The sequence below is a fragment of the Ctenocephalides felis genome, unplaced genomic scaffold (genome assembly GCF_003426905.1).
Source record: "Ctenocephalides felis isolate EL2017-DRISC unplaced genomic scaffold, ASM342690v1 CF-g0.4_SCAFFOLD_03572, whole genome shotgun sequence".
NCBI lineage: Eukaryota > Metazoa > Arthropoda > Insecta > Siphonaptera > Pulicidae > Ctenocephalides > Ctenocephalides felis.
Genome location: NW_020539726.1, coordinates 9,979,168 through 9,985,590, shown reverse-complemented (window position 1 = coordinate 9,985,590; position 6,423 = coordinate 9,979,168).

Sequence of the window (6,423 nt, the reverse complement as noted above, 5' to 3'; positions counted from 1 at the left end):
TATCAACGGTTGCTAGGCAACGAAAATCTGAATTTACTGAAAATTTTGTGTTAGCTCTGACTAACATTTTCCTGGCTGTATTTCACGTCGTGCACAACACAAAAGTTTCAGTGGACTGAATATTGATTATTTTTCGTACTAAAATAATTTTTCTACCAGGGGAACAGTCACAATTTTGAATTAAAATGGCGCTGTCAAATGTAAAAATGTGACTGTTCTCCTAATACATACCGTTGCTAATATTTCAGTAAAATTATTTTGCTGAATGGTAACCGTTGCTATGACAACCGTTGCTAACTATTAAAATTATATTGCGATTTCCTAGCAACCGTTGTCATGGTAACCGTTGGCAACAAAATTTTCAGTAAAACCGTTGCTGACATATATTTTTTTCCAAATTTTTTTTCAAAAAAATTTTAGGTCAAAAAAATTTTTTGAAAAAAAATCGGTATGTCTGAGTATCGGAGTGTCGGAGTATCGGAATGTCGGAGTATCGGAATGTCGGAATATCGAATTGTCGAAATGCCGGATTATCGGAATGTCGGAATATCGAAGTGTCGGAGTATCGGAGTGTCGGAGTATCGGAGTGTCGGAGTATCGGAGTATCGGAGTATCGGAATGTCGGAATATCGAAGTGTCAAAATGTCGGATTATCGGAATGTCCGATTATCGGAATGTCGGAGAATCGTAATGTCGGAATATCGAAGTGTCAAAATGTCGGAATATCGAAGTGTCGAAATGTCGGATTATCGGAATGTCGGATTATCGGAATGTCGGAATATCGAAGTGTCGGAGTATCGGAGTGTCGGAGTGTTGGAGTATCGGAATGCCGGAATGTCGGAATGTCGGAATGTCGGAATATCGAAGTGTCGAAGTGACGAAATGTCGGATTATCGGAATGTCGGATTATCGAAATGTCGGATTATCGGAATGTCGGATTATCGGAATGTCGGATTATCGGAATGTCGGAATATCGAAGTGTCGGAGTATCGGAGTATCGGAATGTCGGAATATCGAAGTGTCGAAATGTCGGAGTATCGGAATGTCGGAATATCGAAGTGTCGAAATGTCGGATTATTGGAATGTCGGAATATCAAAGTGTCGAAATGTCGGATTATCGGAATGTCGGAATATCGAAGTGTCGAAATGTCGGATTATCGGAATGTCGGAAAAAAATTTTGGTCAAAAAGATTTCGGTCAAAAAAATTTTGGTTCAAAAAATTTTGGTCCAAAAAATTTTGGTCAAAAAAACTTTGGGAAAAAATTTTGGTCAAAAAAACTTTGGAAAAAAGATTTTGGTCAAAAAAATTTTGGGAAAAAAATTTTGGTCAAAAAATTTTGGGAAAAAAATTTTGGGAAAAAAATTTTGGTCAAAAAAATTTTGGTCGAAAAAATTTTGGGAAAAAAATTTTGGTCCAAACAATTTTGGTCAAAAAAATATTGGGAAAAAAATTTTGGTCAAAACAATTTTGGTCAAAAAAATTTTGGTCCAAAAAATATTGGGAAAAAAAATTTTCGTCAAAAAAATTTTGGAAAAAAAATTTTTGGTCAAAAAAATTTTGGTCCAAAAAATTTTGATCCAAAAAATTTTGGTTCAAAAAATTTTGATCCAAAAAATTTTGGTCCAAAAAATTTTGGTCGAAAAAATTTTGATCAAAAAACCTTTGGAAAAAAATTTTGTTCAAAAAAATTTTTTAAGATTTAACTGTTCAGCAGTACTGTACATCGAAATTTATAAATGAAAAAAAGATTATAACTTATAAGTAGCCATGTATCGGCAAAAACTTGTATAAAGTCGGTTCAAACATGTCAAAAAAAAACTACATTATTCACTCAATTCAATTTTATAAAATTTTGGGAAAAACATTTAGGGTAAAAAAAATTTTTAGAAGAAAATCCCCTCGTGCGGTTGCCCGCACCGGCACCCCGGGAACATTCAGGCGACGCGTCCTCCGCATCACCGATATGCGGCACTCTTAAACACTGCGATCGCAACCTAATTGATAGGATTGTCCACAGAATGTGCGAAATCTCTCGGATCTCAGGTGAGAGAATAACTCGCGCGGGGTGGGTGGGGCACAGTCACCTGGGGCGTAGAAGCAATAAAAGGAATTCAATGATTAATTTTCCAAGCCTGCGTTATAAACTGGAAACAAGATTATAACTTATAAGTACCCATCTATCGGTAAAAACTTGTTCGGTTCGAACATGTCAAAAAAACTACGTTTTTCAGTCATTCAATTTTATTATAGAAGAAAAGTCCAAGAAAACAAATATTTTTTCATTAATATTATTATTAATATTAAATATTATATTATTTTATGTCGAAACTCTTGCTTTTTCACTCGTTTCAAACTACAAATTGGGATCCGGCATCTGTTGCATATAATATATTAAAATTCAATTTTAAAACATATTTTAATATTTATAAATTTATATAATTTTCCTAGTATATTTGTGTAAAAATAGACAGCGGCTGCTCTTCGCAATTGGACGGTTATCATATATCTAAAAACTGTTGGAAAAAAAATTGGGAAAAACATTTGTGGGACAAAAATTTTGGGTAAAAAAAAATTTGGGGAAAAAAATTTGGAAAAAAAAATTTTGTAAAAAAAATGGAAAAAAGTGGGGAAAAATTAAAAAAAAAAAAATTGGTAAAAAAATTTTTTGGAAAAAAATGGGAAAAAAATTTTTTGGAAAAAAAATTGGGAAAAAAATTCTTTGGAAAAAAAATTGCGCGATCTCGCAATTCACGCTGCTATCGTTAGTCGACCCTGGACCCGGTCTTCCAAGTCGACGAACGCGATCGCTTCACACATACTCACTCGCTCACACGTACACAAACACACAATTTTTTTGGAGAAAAAATTTTCGAAAAAAAACTTTGGAGAGAAAAAAATTTGGGAAAAAAATTTGGCGAAAAAAGTTATGAAAAAAAAATTTGGTCGAAAAAACTTTGGCAAAAAATAATGGACTATAGTCTTTGAATTTGTGAAAAAAATTTTTGGAAAAAAAATTTTGAGGAAAAAAATTTAAAAAAAACATTGAAAAAAGATTTTAGGCAAAAAAAACTTTGAAAAAAAACCATGAACTTGGAACCTTGGGACTTGAAAAACATGAATCATGGTCTTTGATTTTTTGGGGAAAACCACGGACTATAATCTTTGATATATATAGTCTTTGATTTTTTTGAAGTATATAGTCTTTGATTTTTTCAGAAAAAAATTTCGCGGAAAAAAATTTGAGAATAAAAATTTTTTGGAAAAAAAAATTGTGAAAAAAATTTTGACAAAAAAAATTATGAAAAAAAATTTTGTCGAAAAAAAATTCGGGAAAAAAAATTTTGAAAAAAAAATTTTGGGCAAAAAAACTTTGTGAAAAAAACATGGACTATATTCTTAGATTTTTGGCAAAAAAAATTTTGGGCAAAAAAAACTTTGGGAAAAACCATGGACTATAGACAAAAATTCTTTAATTTTTGTGGAAAAACCATGGTCTGTAATCTTTGATTTTTTGGGGAAAAAAACATAGACTATGATTTTTTGGGGAAAAAACTATAGACTATGACTTTTTGGAAAAAATATTTTGGGCATAAAAATTTTGGGAAAAAGATTTTGGCAAAAAAAAATTTGGAACAAAAATTTTTGAAAAAAAATTTGGGCAAAAAAAACTTTTGGAAATTAGTGGACTTTGATTTTTGGGGAAAAAATTTGGGAAAAAAAAATTGAAAAAAAAATTTAGGCGAAAAAAAATTTGGGGAAAACCCATGGACTATTTCTATGTCTATTTCTATAGTCTTTGATTTTTTTGGAAAAAACCATAGACTATGTCTATGTCTTTGATTTTTGGGAAAAATTTTGGGACAAAAAATGGGAGAACAAATTAATTTTAGGAAAAATTATGGCCTATAATCTCTGACATTTTGGAAAAAAAATTATTTGAAAAAAAATTTTGGAAAAAAAAATGGGGAAAAACCATGGACTTTGATCTTTTTGGAAAAAAATAGAGAAAAAATGCGGAAAAAATTAGGGAAAAACATTTTTGGAAAAAAAAATTGGAGAAAAAATATGTACCTCTTTTACAAATTAATTTCAGGAAAAATTATGGCCTATAATCTTTGACATTTTATTTTGGAAAAAAAATTATTTGAAAAACAATTATTTGAAAAAAAATTGGGGAAAAACCATGGACTTTGATCTTTTTGGAAAAAAATTAGAGAAAAAATGCGGAAAAAATTAGGTAAAAACATTTTTTGGAAAAAAAATTGGGGAAAAAACATGTACCTCTTTTGTCTTTAATTTTTTGGGGAAAAACCATGGACTATGTCTATGTCTTTTATTTTTTGGAATATTTTGGAAAAAAAATTTTGTTCGAATTTTTTTTTTCAAACATTTTTTCCAAAATTTTTATTTCAATTTTTTCTCAAAAATTTTTTTTTTCAAAAATTCTTTTTTAAAAATTGTTCCTAAAAAATTTTTCTTCAGCATTTTTTTTCAAAATTTTTTTCCTAATTTTTTTTCCAAAGAAATCGTTTATGGTTTTTCACTCGAATCAAAACATGTCAAATCATCCACATTTTTCACTCAATTCAATCCTGTTAAAGTCAAAAACTGGCCATGGTTTTTCACTTCAATCCTCAATTCAATCTTGTTAAAAAAACAAACACGCTTTTTCACTCAATTCAAACATGTTAAAAAATCAAAGTCCATGAATTTTCACTCAATTCAATTTTGTTAGAAGAGCTAAAGTGAAGTAACCATGAACCATGGATAGTCTTTGATTTATAGGAAAAAAATTTTAGGGAAAAAAAATTTTTTTGGAAAAAAAATTTGGGAAAAAATCATGGACTATATTCTTAGATCTTTGGCAAAAAAAAATTTGAGAAATAATTTTTTTTTTAAAAATTTGGGCAACAAAAACTTTGGGAAAAACCATGTACTAGTCTTTGAAATTTTGCGAATTTTTTTTGGACAAAAATTTTTGGAAAAAAAATTTTGGAAAAAAAAAATGGAAAAAAAATTTCGGGAAAAAAAAATTTTTTTTAAAAAAATTTTGAAAAGAGATTTTGGGCGAAAAAACTTTGGAGAATAACCATGGACTTGTGACCTTGGGACTTGAAAAACATGAACCATGGTCTTTGATTTTTTGGGGAAAAACACGGACTATGGTATTTGAATTTTTGGGAAAAAATTTAGGGAAAAAAAATTTTGGAAAAAAAAAAATTGGGAAAAAACCATGGACTATAGTCTTTGATTTTTTGGAAAAATATAGTCTTTGATTTTTTCAGAAAAAAATTTTTGGGGAAAAAATTTTGGGAAAAAAAAATTTAGAAAAAAATTTTTCGGAAAAAAAATTGTGAAAAAAAATTTGACGAAAAAAATTTTGAAAAAAAAAATAATGAAAAAAAAAATTGGGCAAAAAAACTTTGGGAAAAAACCATGGACTATATTCTTAGATTTTTGGCAAAACAAATTTTAGGAAAAAAATTTTGGGCAAAAAAAACTTTGGAAAAAACCATGTACTAACCTTTGAATTTTTAAGGAAAAACCATGGACTATAGTCAAAAATTCTTCAATTTTTGTGGAAAACCATGGTCTGTAATCTTTGATTTCTTGGGAAAAAAACCATAGACTATGATTTTTTGGGGAAAAAACCATAGACTATAATTTTTGGAAAAATATTTTGAGCATAAAAATTTTGGGAAAAAAATTTTGGGAAAAAAATTTTGGGAAAAAAATTTTGAAAAAAAAATTTTTGGAAAAAAAATTTGGAAAAAAAAATTTTGAAAAAAAAATTGGGCAAAAAAAACTTTTGGAAAAAACCATGGAAATAGTCTTTGATTTTTTGAGGAAAAAATTTTGGGAAAAAAAATTTTGAAAAAAAATTTTAGACAAAAAAAAATTTGGGGAAAACCCATGGACTATAGTCTTTGATTTTTTTGGAAAAAGCCATGGACTATGTCTATATCTTTGATTTTTGGGAAAAATTTTGGGACAAAAAATTAATTTTAGAAAAAACCATGGACTATAATCTTTGACTTTTGGAAAAAAAATTATTTGAAAAAAAAATGGAAAAAGTATGGGTCTTTGCTTTTTTGCGAAAAAAATTTTCGGAAAAAGAATTGGAGAAAAAAATTTTGGGGAAAAAAATTTGGGTGAAAAATTCTGGAGCAAGAGTTTTTAATATATATATATATATATATATATATATATATATATATATATATATATGTTTAATTTGAGTTTAATAATCGGGCGTAACATCAATAAAAATAGTATGAGTTTTTTTTTTAAAATTTATTTATTTAAAATCCATACGTTTCGGCTAGCATCTTAGCCATCATTCAGTGGTAATCAAGTTAACTATAAAAATTAAAACTAAATAAATTATATGAAAGGAAATTTCATGGAAAAACAATAATAA